The sequence below is a fragment of the Somniosus microcephalus genome, unplaced genomic scaffold, assembly GCF_052327205.1.
Source record: "Somniosus microcephalus isolate GS21.2 unplaced genomic scaffold, FLI_Smic_1.0 unresolved_chr1, whole genome shotgun sequence".
In the NCBI taxonomy this organism is placed as follows: Eukaryota; Metazoa; Chordata; class Chondrichthyes; order Squaliformes; family Somniosidae; genus Somniosus; species Somniosus microcephalus.
Window position 1 is genome coordinate 53,825,973 of NW_028225179.1, and position 17,517 is coordinate 53,843,489.

Sequence of the window (17,517 nt, forward strand, 5' to 3'; positions counted from 1 at the left end):
TACTGCGCAGCAGCCAGCAGAGGGAGCAGGTGGTGCAATACTGCACAGCGGCCAGAGGAGGTAGCAGCAGTACCAGACACGCCTCGATCCTGTAGAACAAACAGAGACTGGAGGGAATTTACCCCTGACCGCTGGAAGTTAAAATTGAAATCTTCAGACTAGAACGGAGGCATCTGCGACATGGTATTTCAGAGATCTACAAGAATACAAGATTACATTGTGGGAGAAATAGCAAGAAGAAACAGCCTCAAAAGTAAAAGTGAACACTTTAGGACTGACATCAGGAGAATGATCAGCACTTAGAATGGACTCCAGGCAGAGCAGTTGTGGTGAAAACCCCGGAATGATTTAGGACAAAACTGGATTAAACAATGAGGTGAAGACTAGGGATGCTCTGGAGGGCTGTATTAGAATGGGCTGACTGGCCTTCCTCAAGGATCTTGGGATCATTGCGGGTAGGTGTGAAAACGGTGTCCTTCCCAGTCTCCATCATTATATATCTTAATGACTGTCTGTATACTGAATAAAACTGGGACATCAATCATTCTGGCCAATTTTTATACCTCAATCAACATAACAACAAATACCAGATGAACTGGTCATTATCACATTGTTGTTTGTGGGAGCTTGCTGCACGCAAAGTGGCTGCCGCGTTTCCTACATTACAACAGGGATAGGCAACAGTACTTCATTGGCTGCAAAGTGCTTTGGGACGTACGGTGGTGGTAAAAGGCGCTCAATAAATGCAAGTCTTTCGTTCATTTATCTACTTCAGTTAGATGAAAATCCAGAACTGGGTGAATATCGCATTCTACCTCCCGAAAAAACTCGTTGATAGAAAGTGTAGCCCGTAGAGATTGCCTCTGATCCAGAATAATTGCACTGACCCTCTTCCCAAAGCGCTTGAAATTCACTTGGATAGATTTGGAAACTTCTCTTTTATCTTTCCAAATATTTCAAAGGGATTGAAGGCCGATAAATCCCCAGGGCCTGATAATCTACATCCTAGGGTACTTAAGGAAGTGGCCCTAGAAATAGTAGATGCATTGCTGGTCATCTTCCAAAATTCTATAGATTCTGGAACAGTTCCCATGCATTGGAGGGTGGCTAAATTTACCCCACTATTCAAAAAAGGTGGTAGATAGAAAACGGGGAATTATAGACCGGTAAGCCTGACATCGGTAGTGGGGAAACTGCTAGAGTCCATTATAAAAGACGTAATAGCAGAGCACTTGGAAAACAGTGATGGGATCGGACAAAGTCAAAATGAATTTACAAAAGGTTCATCGTGATTGACTAATCTGGAATTTTTCCATGATGAAACTGGTAGAGTAGATAAGGGAGAACCAATGGATGTGGTGTATTTGGACTTTCAGAAAGATTTCGATAAGGTCTGTCATAAGAGATTAGCGTGTAAAGTTAAAGCACATGGAATTGGGGGCAAGGTACTGACTTGGATAGAGAACTGGTTGGCAGACAGGAGGCAAAGAGTTGGAACAAACGGCTCTTCTTCCGAGTGCCAGGCAGTGACTAGTGGGGTACGGCAGGGATCGGTGCTGGGACCCCAGCTATTCACAATATATATTAATGATCTGGTCGAGGGAACTAGATGTAATATCTCCAAGTTTGCAGACGACACAAAGCTGGGTGGGCGTGTCTGCTGTGAGGAGGGTGCTGAGAAACTCCAGTATGATTTGGACAGGTTGGGTGATTGGGCAGATGTATGACAGATGCAGTATAATGTGGATAATTGCGAGGTTATCCACTATGGTGGCAAAAACAGGAAGGCAGATTATTATCTGAACGGCAATAGATTGGGAGAAGGGGATGTGCAACGAGACCTGGGTGTCCTTGTGCACCAGTCGCTGAAGGTAAGCATGCAGGTGCAGCAGGCGATTAAGAAGGAAAATGGTATGTTGGCCTTCGTAGCGAGAGGAATCGAGTACAGGAAAAAAGATGTCTTGCTGCAGTTGTACAGGGCCTTGGTGAGACCACACCTTGAGTATTTTCTGCAGTTTTGGTCGACTTATCTGAGGAAGGATATTCTTGCCATTGAGGGAGTGCAGCGAAGATTCACCAGACTGTTACCTGGGATGGCAGGAATGACGTATGAGGGGAGATTGGGTCGATTGGGTTTATACTCGCTGGAGTTTAGAAGAATGAGAGGGGATCTCATTGAAACTTATAAAATTCTAACAGACTAGAGGCAGGAAGGATGTTCCCGATGGCGGGCGAGTCCAGAACCAGGGGTCACAGTCTAAGGATAAGGGGTAAACAATTTAGGACAGAGATGAGGAGGAATTTCTTCACCCAGAGAGTGGTGAACCTGTGGAATTCTCTACCACAGAAGGCAGTTGAGGCCAATTCATTAAATATATTCAAGAAGGATTTAGATATATTTCTTAAGGCTAAAAGGATCAAGGGATATGGGGAGAAGGCAGGGACAGGGTACTGATTTTGGATGATCAGCCATGATCTCATTGAATGGCGGAACAGGCTCGAGGGGCCGAATGGCCTACCTGCTCCTATCTTCTATGTTTCTTTGTTTTGAATTCAAGGTCAAAAGTCGCGAGCAAAATGAGGGCTCGTCAGGGATCTCACGCATATTCTATGCTCATCAATCCGACGCGAGAATGATGCCCCTAGACCAACGAGCCGCTAGTGAAGCAAGTACACTTAAAACGTTTCCATAATCAAGGCATCTGTTGGCCGTTCTTGATAAGCAGAGCACTTGAGACCGAGACAGCTCTGACATTGCCTTCTCTACCATCTTCTGAACCGCCGCACTGCTCCACTCAGACAATTAATGAGCTGTTAGGACGGTAATGTATCGAGGCAGCAGCTGCCCATCCCGAGAGCAGCAGCAGAGTTTCTGCACTAGTTTGGCGCGGTGCCTCAGATTTGTACAATGTATCAGCAAAGGCATTGAGAAGACATGGAGGCAGAAAGTGATGTAACAACTGCCCGGAAGTGACGATTCGGTTCTGTGACTGTGGCAAGTTTTGTTTTGGGCAGGGGTTTCAGTTCATAGCACCGCCCATCTCCTCCCCCGGCCATCGTGATTTCTGCCACATTTGCACATTCAGGACCGGGCCCGGGCATATTCATCCATGTCTCACCCGGGGGCGCTGAGGCTCCTACCACCCCTGGTTATCAATTTACCCATCTGTAAATTCAAACCTAAAAAAAGTGCTTAACAAAGCACAGATGCGGACGGAGGCGCTGTGACCTTCTGATCAAATCTCAGCCCCATCAGATGATTCTTCTGTCTATAAAGATCAAAGCAGTTCCTATGTACTCCCAGGCAGCTTCGATTCAGAACAGTAAGCTTACTCAGACCTAGACTATACCTACACTGACATGGGGAGCACCGTCACGGGCACAGACTTTCATAGATGGACCCAGGCAGCTCCTACCCTGACAGAGCGAGAACCACCAAAGGCACAGACTTTCCTACACAGACCCAGACAGCTCCTACGGTGAAACAGGGAGCATCACCAAAGGCACAGACTTTCCTAGCGGACCCAGGCAGCTCCTACCCTGACACAGGTAGCACCATCACAAGCACATATTTTCCTAGACAGACCCAGTCAGCAACTGCCTTGACACAGGGCGCAACATCACTGGCATGGACTTTCCTACACAGACCCAGACAGCTCCTAACCTGACACAGGAGCACCATCACAAGCACAGACCTTCCTGCACAGACCCAGTCAGCACCTACCCTGATTCAGGGAGCACCATCGCAGGCACAGACTTAACTACACAGACCCAGGGAGCTACTTCCCTGACACAGGGAGCACCGTCACAGGCACAGGCTTCCCTACACAGATCCAGATAGCTCCTGCCCTGATCCAGGGAGCACCTGGAGAGATCCAAGTACTCCTGCACCGATCCTTTCGCTCCTACATAGACCTAGATAATTCCTACAATGACACAGCCAGCGCCTATACATGAGCCCGTATACTGAAATGGACACTTCATACACGGGCACGGACTGTTCCAAGAAAGGCACATAATGTTCCAACACGTTCCCAAACATTCCTACGCAGACCCAGACTGCTCCTACAGAGACCCGGACATTCCTACGCAGACCGAGCCAGCTCCTACACAGACCCAGACATTCCTACACAGACCCACACAGCTCCTACACAGACCCCGGAAATTCTTACACAGATCCAGACAGATCCTACACAGATCCAGACATTCATACACAAATCCAGACAGCTCATGCACAGACCTAGACATTCCTACACCGACCCAGACAGCTCTTAAACAGACCCAGACATTCATACACAAATTCAGCCAGCTCCTGCACAGACCCAGACATTCCTACACGGGCCCAGACATGTTCTTCATAGAAATCAAAGCAAAATGCTGCTGATGCTGGAAATCTGAAATAAAAGCAGTAAATGCTGGATATACTGAGTAGGTCTGGCAGAATCTGTGGAGAGAGAAACAGGTAATGTTGCTGGTTGATTGCCTTTCATCTGCTTCTTCGTATACCCTGGTTGCTCCGACACAAACCTATAAATAACCTACACTGACTCAGATATAACATAAAGAGCCATACAATTGCTACCCTGACACAGACAGCCCTTACACAAACCCAGATATAATATACAGATCCAGACAGCTCCTACCCTGACACATACAGCTCTTACACAGACCCAGATATAATATACAGACCCACACAGCTCCTACCCTGTCAAAGGCAGCTCGTACACAGACTCAGATAGAACATGCAGACCCAGATAGCTCCTACCCTGAAACAGACAGCTCTTACACAGTCCCAGATATAACATACAGGCCCAGACAGCTCCGACCCTGACATATACAGCTCTTACACAGACACAGGTAGCTCAACCACAGACCCAGTAAGATCTTACACAGGCCCAGGAAGTTTCTACGAAGACCTGAACAACTCTTGCACACACCATGACCTTTAACTCGGACTGTTGCTACAAGGACGCAGATATGCCCAACAGAGGCCCAGCCAGCAGGTGGGATCAGAGAATTCAGCTTAGATAATTCAGCTTAGAGCAGAGATGAAGCCTGGACCTCCGCTGTTCTTTAGGCTCAGTAACTCACCAAATAAGATCAGCAAACACACCACAAGCCGTGCAATGATCCTGGGCCCAGCCTGCTCTGTATGATGCTCAGTACCACACCGGGTGATATCTGCTAACTCAGCACAAACCGGGGATGTATACAGAGAGTTTACTGAATTGGATGGCTCAGTAGCACACATCATGAGGTGATCTAACACACCACAGGCCGGTGATGAAGCCTGGGCCCATCCTGCTTTGTGCGGCCCAATATCATGCCGGGTGAGATCAGCTGATGAAGCACAGGCCAGTGTAGGAACCTCGGCACTTCCTACTTTCTGTAGAGCCCGGCAGCACACTGGGTGAGATCATCGATCTCAGTGCAGGCAGAAATGAAACCTGGGACTTTCCATCGCGCCTGTGCTGCCTCTTTGTTAGAACTCTCCATTAGTTCCAATACCCTGATATTTTTATACAGCCATGTAAAGATTTCCCATCCAGTATTAATCCAATTTCCTTTTGAAAGTTATTCTTGAATCTGCTTCCACCATCCTTTCGGGCAGTGCATTCCAGATCACAACAACTCGCCGTATGAAACAATGGTCCCTTATGTCGCCTCTGGTTCATTTACCAATGAGGTTCAATTTGTGGTTTCTGGTTACCGACCCTTCTGCCACTGGAAACAGTTTCTCCTTATTTACGATGTCAAAACCGTTCATGATTTTGAACACCTCTGTCAAATCTCCTCTTAGCCGTCTCTGCTGTAAACAACCCCAGCTTCTCCAGGCTCTCCACATAACTGAAGTCCCTCATCCCTGGAACCATTCCAGTAAATATTTTCTGTTCATTTCTTCCCTCTCATAAATAATTGCAATGAAATGTTTATAAAGAGAAGCACGAACAGAGTAAAAAGGAAAGCGAAATAAATACTGAGAAAATGGATGTGAATGTTTGGAAGGTGAAAAAAGCAGAAAATCTGAGTTTAATTATCGATCAGTGAGAGGAATCCATCGCTCTCTCGGGCTTGTGTGGGTCAGTTTACTGATAAACCTGGGAATTGAGAGGAAGCTGGTTCATGGTTTGCAGAACAAGACGGGCTCCTGGGGCGGAGCCAACAGCTGTCGCTCAGCATTAACAGACAGAGAGGGTGAATGTGGGTGTGGGCCGGACTTGCTCCGTCGGTCGAGCATGAAACTTTAAATCTCAGGCTCGTGGGCTCGAGCCCCACGTTGGGCAGTTGTGTTATTTTAGCTCTTAGGCTGATTTCACAGGCGGTCACCAGATCTGAATTCCTGCAGTGAGTTCAGGGAGTGTTTGACATCAACGAAATTCAGCAGCGGTATCAGAAAATCTCTCCCTGATTCGGGACACTTATCTCCCCAGCATCTCGATGCTGAACATTGAACTTCATATAATTTCCTCTGCTGCTCGGGGTTAGTGTGCTCTGTAAATGTTACAAAAAAGCCTTCAGTGTATTTGACTCCGTGTCCAACCCTGTGAGGTCTCCCTTGGTGTGTCAGCTTTCTGTGTTTATAAACACTTCAGCAGATCATTAACATAACCTGAGCTCCGAGATCTGGTCGGGTCCCATTCCCCCGGAGTGAGGAATGAGCGGAGTCCACCCGGGGTTAGATTTTCTTCCAAAAGTATGAAACGGAGCTTCATTAACTAGGGGCCAGAATAGCTCAGTTGGGAGAGCGCTCGATTGACGATCCTAAGGTCTCTGGTTTCGGCAGTTTTTAGTTATTGCGTGTCTTTTTCTTTAGTCCTGTTCTCGAACTGAATGATTTACACTGAAGTTATTTATCCACCACTGAAGTATTGGGTTGGAATAGAGATAAATCAAGGCTGGGAAATATTTATATTTTCTGTATTTAGATTTGTTTCCCTATCTCCTTCAACCCATTTTTCTGATTTTTTCTCTCTCTCTGTTGGGTGAACATTTGATGCATTTGTCCTAAACTGATGCTATACAGCTATAAAATGATGATGTTGGCTGGCTTTAATTACCCAAATATCGATTGGGATAATGCTAGGGTAAAAGGAAAGGAGGGGAGGAATTTCTGAAATCTGTTCAGGAGATTTTCCTTGACCAATATGTTCTTGGCCCAACTAGGAAGAAAGCATTTCTGGATCTGGTGCTGGGGAATGAGGTGGGGCAGGTCGACCAAGTGTCTGTGGAGAACACTTGGGTATGAGTGATCATCGTGTCATAAGATCTAGATTAGCAATGGAGAGGAACAAGGGACAATCTAGAGGAGACCTTGTAAAGTGGAATAGTGCTAACTTCAATGGGATGCGAAAGGATCCAGCCAGGATAAAATGGAACCAAAGACAGACAGTAAAAACTGTAACGGAACAATGGGTGATCCTTAAGGAGGAAACGTTCCAAGTACAGGCTAGTTACATTCCAACAAGTGGGAGAAGTAAGGGAACCAAAGCAAGGGCCCCTTGGATGACGAGGGAGATAGAGAAGATGATGAAACAAAAAAGAGGGTGTACGATGAATGACAGGTGTATTCTTCAAGGGAGAACCAGAACAAACACAATCAGTTGAGAGGGGAAGTGAAGATGAAAATAATATTGGCAAAGAGAGTATGAGAGTAGAATGGCGGTTAATATAAAAGGGAACTCAAAAATCTTCTACCAGCATGTAAACAGTAAGTGGGTAGTAAGAGGCGAGGTGGGGCCTGTTATGGAAAAAGAAGGTGATATATGCTTAGATGCACAGGAAAGGCTAGAATACCCAGTGAGTACTTTGTATCAGTGTTTACTAAGGAGGTGGATGCTGACAAAATATCGGTAGAAGCGGAAATCCTTTTTTACACAACGAGTGGTGATGACCTGGAATTCGCTGCCGACGCAAGTGGTGGAAGTGGAGACACTCAATGTTTTCAAAGGGAGACTCGATAGGATCTTGAGGGAAATAAACTTGCAGGGCTATGGGGATAGAGCGGGGGAATGGGACGGACTGGATTGCTCTAAACAGAGCCGGCCCCAACTCGATGTGCCGAATGTCCTCCTGCTGTGCCATTATGACTTTGGCAGATCTCGGGGCGATCAGGCACGCTCTGTCTCTCTGTTCCTGCTTGTGACCATCAACGTGAACAGGCCGCGAGTTAAACGTTCATCAGCAAACCGAGGAAAGACAAATAAAAGGAAAGATGTGTTGCAAAGGTGCAATGGATGCTATTCAAAATAATTTCCCCGTGGCATTTTGTGTGGATTTAATTTTGTAAAGTTTGGATTTTGCATGTTACGAATATTATAACAAACCGTAATACAACAACAACTTGAATATATATATATAGTGCCTTTCACAGAATCAGAGAATAGAATGGTTACAGCACGGAAGAAGGCCATTCGGCACGTCGAGCCCGTGACGGCTCTCAGCAAGAGCACTTCAGCTAGTCCGACGCTCCCGCCCTTTCCCCGTAGCCCTGCAAAATGGAGGTATAGAGCGTGGAAATTATGATGATCCTGTATAAAACACTGATTCGGCTCCAACTGGAGTATTGTGTCAAATTCTGGGCACCAAAATTTAGACAGGATGTGAAGGCCTTAGAAATGGTAGAGAAAAAGATTTACAAGAATAATTCTAGGGATGAGGGACTTCAGTTACGTGGATAAACTGGAGAAGCTGCGGTTGTTCTGCTTGGAGCAGAGAAGTCTGAGAAGAGATTTGACAGAGGTGTTCAAAATAATGAGCGTCTGGACAAGTCGATAGAGAGAAACTGTTCCCATTGGCAGAAGTGTCGAGAAACAGGGGGGGCACATTTAGGGTGATTGGCAAAAGAACCAAAGACGACATAAGAACAAACTTTGTTTACACAGCGAGTGGTTAGGATGTGGAAAGCACGGCCTGAAAAGGTGGTGGGACTACCGCCCGGGCTCTCGGAGTGCGAGAGGTGGAAGCAGCAGCAGCCAGACCGCCTCAACAACAGCGCAGGATCCCCGCTCTCTAATCCAGCCGAAGCAGAGCTGGCGGTCCCGGCCTGAGCCATGTCTGGGAACCGATGAACATTGTGGCTACAAGAGCAGTTCAGAGGCTGGGCATTCTGTGGCGTGTGTCGCACCTCCTTACTCCCCTAAGCCGTTCCACCATCTACAAGGCACAAGTCATGTGTGTGATGGAATACTCTCCACTTGCTTGGATCTGTGCAGCTCCAACAACAGCCCTTGAACATTCACTCACTCCACCACCGGCGTACCGTGACTGCAGTGTGTACCATCTACAAGATGCACTGCAGCAACTCGCCAAGGCTTCTTAGGCAGCACCTCCCGAACCCCTGAATTCTTCCACCTCGAAGGACCAGGGCAGCAGGAGCATGGGAATGCCATCAGCTTCAGGTTCCCCTCCAAATCACACACCATCGTCATTTGGAAATATATCGCCGTTCCTTCATTATCACTTGGTTAAAATCCTGGATCTCCCTCTCTAACAGCAATGTGGGAGTACCTTCAACACACGGACGGCAGCGGTTCCAGAAGACGGCTCACCACCACCTTCTCAAGGCCAATGAGGGATGGGCAATAAATGCTGGCCTTGTCAGCGATGCTCACATTCCAGGAAGGAATAAAAAGAATAACATTGCCACGCACGATACCGCTTAATAAAGGGATTGTTGATGAAGAGTATGAGTCACTAGATGCTGCTTGACCTAATCAATGCTTCCTATATCATATATTTTTATTTTGAACTTTGCAGCGAGCATTTCTTTGGTAAAACCCGAAAATAAACATAATTGTGGCAGCGGTGGGATTTGAATCCACTCCCCCGAAAAGACTGAAAATTAAATCCAGCGCCTTAGAGCACTCAGCCAGGCTAGCACGTCATGGCTATCGCACTTCTGATGCTGGTGACTGACAACTGAAAGCTGGCTTTCCTGTTGCTTTTGCTTTGGGTCCAGGGATTTGCATTGAGAAAGAAGGAAAGAAAAGATCTCTCTGCGCTGTGTTCACGGGGCGCGGTGGTTGAGAGGTTAAGGAGGTGGACCGTTAATCGACTCCGCTCTACACGCAGGGTTTCGAAATCTAGCGTTGTTGCATTTCAGACTAGAACATTTTTTCATTACTTCAACACATCCAAGGCTCCTGCATTTGAGTGCCATCTTTGCCCAATCCGCAGTGGGGAGTTTTGTTTTGCTGCCTCGCTCTATTTTCTCAAATCAGCAAGGTCCTCATTCCCGCCCAAACTGTTCCTTGCACGGAGGTGTTGAAATTGTAAGTTATGACCCACGTGAAGTATCAGTCACAGTGGACAGTGATGTCCTGGTAAAATGAATATTTCTCCACAGATGCTGCCTGAGCTGCTGAATATTTCCAGCTTTTTCTGTTTTTAATTTTGTGCTTTCACTATAGCAGTTTACCTGACAACACAAAACTTGCCTCAAGGGCGGAGCTCCAAGCAAAACGTTTCGGTGCTCTTCTCACACACAAAGTCCACTTAACTTTCCTACACACGCTGTGAAGTCAGCCGGTTCCGCCCACATTGTCCTGAGCCACGGCATTCCAAACACTCTTTGCACCTGGTATCAGGGAGTCTAAAAGTTTCTCAGAGGGGATTGCGAGATCAAAGGTGAGCTCAGAGGATGTGAGGGAATTGAAGGGTTCCTGAGATAGTATCAAGGGGGTATGAGGGCTTTGAGTGGATACCAGAGAGAGTAGTGGACTCTGTGGAGGTATCAGGGAGGGTTAGAGACTCTCGGGATGTATCAGAGCGCGTAAGGGACGCTTCGGATGTTTCACAGAGTGTAAGAGACGCTGAGGATCTATCAGCGAGGGTGAGCAATGCTATGGAGATATCAAAGTGGGTAATGAACACTCAGGTTGTATCAGAAAGATTAAGGGACACTTGGGCGGTAGCAGAGAGTTTATGTGACGCGGAAGCAGTGTCAGAGAGGCTGGTAGAACAAGAGTTGTTTTTTTATAATTATCACATTTCTAAATGTCAACATAGTTACTAAAAACAAATGTTGAATCCGAATGTAACAGATAGTCTACCGTACCCCCCTTGTGGGGCAATGAGAAGGTAGAATCGTGCCGGATTGGATATTTTCAGACCTCAGAAATACCTTTGTAACTGACACAGATCACCCACCAATACATTAATAATAATGCAGACACATCTAAGTATATCAGCAACTTACAGAGACGCAGAATCACTTACATTCAACACAACAGCAACTCACAAATACATCTTTATCTAACATGGACACATCCGATTATATTTACAAGGACCACAGGTAATTGATTGCTAAGAAAGACATTAATTGATGTCTTTAAAGGCTTGATATCAATATCATGGTTTGCAGTGACCTTCTTCCAGAACCGCTGGAGATTGTTGTGGAATGATTTCGGTCCTGTCCGATAACTTCTTGCGTGGATTACTGCAAATTTGAGCATAATGGATTGATTCCACGGGCCCTGTTCTGTTTACTCCCAACACAATACATACTTACAACCAATAAAATAAATCTGCCGTGGATGGAAGTCGGTTTCGTTTTCTGCAAGCACTAATCAAAAGGGCCGAAAAATGACCTCTCGCAAAATCGTGCTATATAAACAAAGGAGTAAACGTCAGAAGTGGGATGCGAGCCCACACCTCCAGGAGCGACCCCGACCTAAACACCGGAGACCGACTGGTCATCCTGACTTACTGTTCCAATCCCACTCACTTCCCCTCCCTCACCTCTTTTTCTGGTACATTGATGACGGTATCGGTGCTGTTTCCTGCTCTCGCCCTGAACTAGAAAATTTCCTTCACTTTGTTTCCAATTTCCACCCGTCCATCACCTTCACATAGTCCATCTCTGACTCTTCCCTTCCCTTCCACGACTTCTAAGTCAACATCTCTGTGGATAGGTTATTGACAAACATTCACTATAAGCCCACTTCCTCCCACAGCTACCTGGACTACACTCCCTCACACCCTGCTTCTTGTAAGGACTCTCTTCCATTCTCCCAGTTTCTCCATCTGCGCCACATCTACTCTGACGATTCCCCCTTCCATACTAGTTCCTCTGACATATCTTCATTTTTCCTCAACTGAGGATTCCCCTCTACTGTGGTTGACACGGCCCTTAGCCGTGCCCGTTCTATCTCCCGAACTTCTGCCCTCACCTCTGCCCCTCCCTCCTGCAACCACCATAGGGTTCCCCTATGCTTTCATCCCAACAGCCTCCACATTCAACGGATCATCCTCCACCATTTCTGCCACCTCCAGCGTGATCCCACCACCAAACACATCTTCCCCTCACCTCCCCTTTCACCATTCTGAAGGGACCGCTCCCTCCGTGACACCCTGGTCCACGCCCCTATCACCCCAATCACCTCTTCCCCTTCACCCGTCACCTTCCCGTGCAAGCGCAGGAGATGCAACGTATGCCCTTATACCAGCTGCTTCCCACTGTCAGGGGCCCCGAACATCACTTCCACGTGAAACAGCGATTTACTTGTACTTCTTGCAATTTACTATAGTGTACTCGATGTTCACGATGGGGTCTTCTTTACACTGGGGAGACCAAACGCCGATTGGGTGGCCTTTTGCAGAACACCTCCATTCAGTCTGTAAGGGTGACCGGGAGCTTCTGGTCGCCTGTCACTGTCATTCTCCACTGCACTCCCACTCAGACCTCAGCGTCCTAGGCCTCTTAAATTGTTCCACTGAAATTCAAAGTAAGCTCGAAGAACAGCACTTCGTCTTTTGATTAGGCACTTTACAGACTTCTGGACTCAACATAGAGTTCAACAATTTCAGACAATAACATCGGCACCTATCATGTATATTTTTTTCCACACTTCTTTTTTGTTTATTTGTGTTTTATTTTCTTCGCTCCCACATGGCAGCTGCCTTTCCTTCTGCCAGCGCAATTTACACTTCATCTCGAGCCATCTTTTGTTTCTTAAGCTGCCCCATTACCATTTCCTTTTGCCTTGAATATCGGTTAATGTCTCTTACCCTCTACTGCCTCCTATCCTATCACAGACCATCCTTGTTGTTCTTTCGTTCCCTACCCCTTTCCCAGCACCTACACTTGCTTTAAAATCTGTTCTTTTTCCTGCTTTTTTCCAGTCCTGACGAAACGTTAACTCTGATTCTCTCTTCACAGATGCTGGCTGACCTGCTGAGTATTTCCAGCATTTTCTGTTTTTTTTCCTGTAACATTATCCAGTGATTTCCTCACTGAGGCAAGTAAAACGTTTCATTTCATTCGTTCCTCGCCAACTGTTGCTGGAAGGCTGATTGACCTGGATTCAATCTCCACGGTGTATGAGGAGGCTTTGCCAGGCCATATTGTATCTTGCTTCCCAAGGATGGACAGCAATGCGCTGCCTTCGCTACAGTAGTGTCCCCCAGGAGTGGGTATTAGCACCATCGCTTTTCCTGTTATATATAAATGACCTGGACTTGGGTATCGGGAGCAAATTTCAAAATTTGCTGATGGGTTCGCAACATTTTAAATATTCAGCAGGACAGTATTCGGCATTCGGGATCCTTGATATTATAAACAGGGAAATAGAGAACAAAAGCAAGGAATCTATGCTCAAACTTCATAAAACATCATTTAGGCATAAGGTTGAGTAGTGTGGCAAATTCTGGGCACCACAGTGAGGAAGGATGTAAAGGCCTCAGAGAGTCTGCAGTAGAGATTTACTAGAATGGCAGAAGGGATGAAAGAATTCTGTTATGTTTAGAGATGAGGAAACATTAATACACAGCGATATTTAAGATCTGTAATGCACTGCCTGAAAGGGCAGTGGAAGCAGATTCAATCGTAACTTTGAAAATGTAATTGGATAACTACTTGAAAAAAATACTGGGTTATGGTGAAATTGCAGGGGAGCGGGATTAATTGTTTCGCTCTTTCAAAGAGCCGGCACAGGCACGATGGGCCGAATGCCCACTTCTGTGCTGTAATATTCTACCATTCTATAATATCGACCTCCACAACGTCACCTATAGGCGAGAGATGCAAAGTTGTGCACAACTCTGCTTCAGTGGTATCGTGTTCACCAGAGATGGGCTGTAATGCGCTGTCTGAGGCCACATTCGCGGCTTTTGCCAGCAGCGGGTGATTGAAGAGAGCTGCTTTTTGCGGCCTCACTCATTCGGGGTTCTGGAAAACGGCAACAAAACGATGGATTTGATGGCATGTCTGAAATGCAGCTTCGGACAGTTGTTATTAACCGAGGCAGCCCTGCAGGATCTTATAATGATCTCTCAAATATCAACTGAAACCAGTCAGGATGTAAGTATCATTTTGCTCTTCCAAAATAAACGGTGTGACTTTCATTGTGGAAACCTGGATAGAGTCTGGTCTGGCTCACTGCGGAAATATGCATGTCACAGCTAACCAGCTCTCCTGCAACCAGTGCAGCCTCCCATTGGCCTTTCGGAGACTTGTCTGCTAAGATGAAATCTGATTTCCGTGAAGCCAATCTCAGGCTTTTATATATTTTTGATGTGCCTGCTTCCGATCGCAGGGTTAATGGTGCGAATGTCAGCTCTGCCCAGCTGGCAATGTTTGTAGCACATTTCCTTTCAGTCAAAACGCACGTTGAAATCTGAAACTGTGAGCCAATAATGTAAAGATTACCCGATCGTTCGCAGAACCATTAATTTTTGAGCTCACGGCCGACCGTGTTAACTGATTGTCCCACAGAGGCAAAATCCTTTCCATATTGAAACAATGATTCACCGAGCTACAGCATCAGGTTACAGCAACCAATAAGGATCGAACATATATTACGAATTACGTTCGGTCTGCTGCAGATAAGAGGAGCATTGGGGACTGTATTTTGTACATTCCGAATACCAACGCCCTTTCATGTCAGCCCAAAGTTCGATTCCCATTCTGAGCCCTCTTTCACAGTTCGATGACTTCCATCGTATGTCCAAGTTTGCTGACGGCACCAGGTTAGGCGGCACAGTAAGTAGTGTAGATGGAAGCAGAAATTTGCAAGGGAACATTTATACTTTAAGTGAATGGGCAAAACTGTGGCTGACGGGGTTCAATGTGGGGAACTGTGAGATCATCCACTTTCGAACTAAGAAAGGTGGATTAGAGTAATTTCAAAATGGCAAATAGTTAGGAACTGTGGAGGAGCAGAGAGATTTAATAGTCCACGTAGCGTAATTACTTCAAACTACCGGACATGTACAAAAAAATGCTAGGTTCATGGAATATTAGCCTTAATCTCAAGATGGCGGGAATACAAAGGGGCGGAGGTGCTGCTGGAGGACTACAGGAAAGATAGGGAAATGGTGCAGGGGGAGGAGTAGCCTTAGTGATTCAGGATGAAATCAATTCAATGTTAAGGAGGATATAACGAGAGGTAAACAGACAGTGGAGAATTTATGGTTAGAATTAAGAAATAGGAAACGATTTAAGACTGAGCGATTAAGACAGTGGGATTTGTGTATAGGCTCCCTGGTCGCTGGTCTGAAGTGCTAGATTGTATAAATGCAGCAATTAGACAAGCGCATCGTAAAGGCAGTGTTGTATTAATGGGGGATATTAACTTTCACAGAGATTGGGATAAGCAGACTAGCACTTGTCAGAAAGGTTTTTTAAGTGTGTCCGGGATAGTGTCTACAACGATATGTCCTAGAACCAACAAGGGGGCATGCCATATTAGATTTAGTAATGAGTAACAAGCCAGATTTATTCATCAGATTTAGCATACGTGAAGCTGTATTTAATAGTGATCATAACATGTTCGAGTTCACCGCAATGTTTGAGAGGGAGAAATGCAAAGCAGCTACAAAGATTCTACGTTTTGGCAAGGCCGTCTTGAGCAAGACAGAGCCTGTCCACAATAAACTGGGCAAATCTGTTCACAAGTAAAACGACAGAAGTGGGAGGTGTTCTGAAATAATTTAAGATGAAATTGAATCAGTTTAAACATCTGAGGGGCAAGAACTTTACTGGCCAAAAAATAGGCATGGGCGGCTAGAGGTAAGAGACCGCATTAAAATAAAAGGAGAAGCAAACACAAATGCAAAACATTGCAGCGATCCTGGTGAATGGGAAAGTTACAAAGAACAGCAAAGGGTCACAAAGCAGATAGTAAGAGCTACAAAGGGGGAGTATGAAGAGAAAGAGACTGGTGAAATGGGCAGACACATGGCAGATAAAGTTAACGTAAAGAAGTGCAAAGTGATATATTTTGGTCCGAAGAATGAGGAGAGGCAATGTCAACTAAATGGTAGAACTTTAATGGGGCCGATTATTTCGTTTAATCGTCTCCCTCTGCAGACCACTGGCCCCGAAACCACTCAGAATGCTCTCCCCTGCAATTAATTAACCAGCTCTAAATGGTACAATTTGAAAGAGGGTGCACGAACTGGAACACATGGGGTGTGCGCACACAAATCATCGAAGGTGGCAGGATAAGTTGAGAAAGCTGTGTAAACGGATTTCAGATCCTGTCTTTTATTAATAGCTGAATAGAGTATAAAAGCAAGGAAATTATGCTAAACATTTATAAAGCACCGATGAGGCCGCAGCTGGAGTATTGCGTTCAATTCTGGGCACCACAATTTACGAAAGAAGGCAAGGCCTTGGAGGGAGTGCAGAATCGATTTATTGGAATGGTACCAGGGATGCGGGACCTCATTTATGCAAAGAGACTGGAGAAGCGGGGATTTTTCTCTTTAGAGCAAAGAATGTCAAGAGGAGAGTTGAAAGAAATGCTCAAAGTTATGAATGTATTTGATAGAGATAAAAAGGAGAAACATTAAAAATGTCAAATTAAATGCCCCGAGGCGTAGATGGGGGTCGAACCCATGCTCTTCGGTTTACGAGACCGACGCCTTACCACTTGGCCACTACGCCGTATATCAGAGTTTAACTTGAGCTTCATTAGTACCGAACCCCGAATCATTTCAATGAGGTTGAAACAGAACAGGCACTTGTACACAGAAATAAACTGAGATAGTGGAGCAGGCAAATAACAGCCTCATTTACATGAATCCTTTAATAAAACCTTTCAGATAATTAGAGAATCATACATCACAGAAGGAGGCCATTTGCCCCGTCGTGCTCTTGAAAGAGCAATCCAATTATTCCCAGCTCTTTCCCCATACCCCTGCAAAATTTTCCAATTCAAGTATTTATCCAATTCCCTTTTGAAAGTTACTATTGAATCTGCTTCCAGCACCATTTCAGGCAGAACATTACAGATTATAATAACTCGCAATGTAAAAAAATGTTTCCTCATCTGCCCTCTGGTGCTCTTTCCAATTACATTCAGTTTGAGTCCTCTGTTGTCCTCTGGGTGTTGCCAGGACTGGAGAATGTTGGCGTTGAGGAAAGATTGGACAGACTGGAGTTGTTTTCTTTGGAACGGGGAGGCGGAGGGGAGACTTAATTGAGGTGTATAAAATTATGAGGGGCCGAGCTAGAGTGGATAGGAAGCACCTATTTCAGTTAGCAGAGAGGTCAATAACAAGGAGCCATAGATT

The 17,517-nt window shown here is 45.7% G+C and overlaps 1 non-coding gene across 1 annotated transcript; it reads right to left on the reverse strand.

The window, feature by feature from the left end:
- Positions 1 to 16,816: 16,816 nt before the first annotated feature.
- On the reverse strand, positions 16,817 to 16,888 carry trnat-cgu (transfer RNA threonine (anticodon CGU)). Its single transcript has one exon. It is a non-coding gene; the product is annotated as a tRNA-Thr (tRNA).
- Between the last annotated feature and the right edge of the window lie 629 nt (positions 16,889 to 17,517).